This window comes from Dermacentor silvarum, chromosome 1 (assembly GCF_013339745.2).
Source record: "Dermacentor silvarum isolate Dsil-2018 chromosome 1, BIME_Dsil_1.4, whole genome shotgun sequence".
Lineage (NCBI taxonomy): Eukaryota > Metazoa > Arthropoda > Arachnida > Ixodida > Ixodidae > Dermacentor > Dermacentor silvarum.
In genome coordinates, this window is record NC_051154.1 from 204073429 (window position 1) to 204075349 (window position 1921).

Genomic DNA, 1921 nt, shown 5'->3' on the forward strand with positions numbered 1-1921 from the left:
ATTGGAAGGGTAATAGGAACACTGGTAATCATAAAAAAAGATATATTAATACAAAGTCAAGAGAACATATGAAGTTGCAATTGTTCACGAAATTTGGCAGAATCTTTTATTGAAACAATATCATTTGGAAGGTTATTCCATAGTGCGATGGCGCGTGGCAATGCAGAATTATTGAATGACTGTGTGTGGTCAAAAATGCGCCTGAAGCTGAGATGATTATGAAGTCGACTAGATGTGCGAGAAGGAATTTCAAGTGACAAACGGCTGGACCACGAGTTATAGAAGTATTTATGAAAGAGGCATAGAAGGGCAACAGAGCGGCGGGAATCCAAGTCGGGAATGGAAATATCACGTTTAATTTGGGTAATGCTAGATTGACGACTGTAATTAGAAGTTATAAAGCGGGCAGCACGATTTTGGATGGATTCCAATTTGTCTATTAGGTACTGTTGATGAGGAGACCAGATCGATGAAGCATATTCTAGTTGAGGGCGTACCAATGTTTGGTAGGCCTGTTATCGAATGGTAGAGGGGGAAAGGTGCAGATGACGACGTAAAAACCCTAAAGTTCTGTTAGCTTTAGCGCATATCTTCTCGATGTGAGTACACCAGGAAAGATTAGTAGAGAAATGAACACCAAGATATTTGTAAGTAGAGACACGAGGAACTTCAGCCGAACAGATTTTGTACGGGAAATTAAGAGCTGATTTCACGCGAGTGAAGGAAAGTACGCAGCATTTAGATGTGTTAAGTGACATTTGCCAACGGTCGCACCACTGATTAACTAAGTGAAGGTCATTTTGTAAAGTTAAATGGTCACCATGACAATCAATGGTTCTGTAAATTACGCAGTCATCCGCAAAAAGTCTTATGCAGGAAGAAATGTTGCTGGGTAAATCATTAATAAAAGTTAAGAAAAGAGGGCCTAATACACTACCCTGCGGTACACCTGACGTTACTACTGATGTGGAGGAGCTAAAGTTATTAACAGATACGAACTGCCGCCGATTAGATAAGAAATTACGAATCCAGGATAATGTTAATGAATCGATCCTAAGAACAGTTAATTTAGCTATTAGGCGACAGTGAGCGACTCTGTCAAAGGCTTTTGCATAGTCAAGGAAAATGCAGTCAATAAGTTTGCTATTATTCATGCCATTATGTAAATCTGACGTAAATTCCAATAGTTGAGTGTCACAAGACAACGCTTTACGGAAACCATGTTGATTTTGAAAGAAAAAGTTATTAGATTCAAGATGGTTGAAAATATGGGAGGCAATGATGGTGCTCGAGAAACTTACAACAAATGCATGTTAGCGAAATGGGGCGGTAGTTACCAGGAGAGTGCCTGTTTCCATCTTTGAAAATCGGAATGACTTTGGCTATCTTCCAGTCAGCTGCAAGAAGACCAGTTGATAAAGACTGCTGAAAAATGTGATATAAAATCTGACTGGACATAGCTGACGTGTTTTTTAGGATTTTAGAATTAATATTATCAACAGCGATGAAGTTAGAAGGGCCTTAAAAGACATGACCAGGGGAAAAGCGCCTGGAGAAGAAGGAATAACAGTAGATTTAATCAAAGATGGAGGAGATATCATGCTTGAAAAGCTTGCGGCCCTTTATACGCAATGCCTCACAACTTCAAGTGTACCAGAGAGCTGGAAGAACGCCAACATTATACTTATCCATAAGAAGGGAGACGTTAAAGAATTGAAGAATTACAGACCCATTAGCTTGCTTTCAGTATTGTATAAAATATTCACCAAGATAATTTCCATTAGAATCAGGACAACACTTGACTTCAGCCAACCAAGAGAACAGGCTGGCTTCAGGAAGGGATATTCTACGATGGACCATATCCATGCCATCAATCAGGTAATCGAGAAATCTGCGGAGTACAATCAACCTCTCTATATGG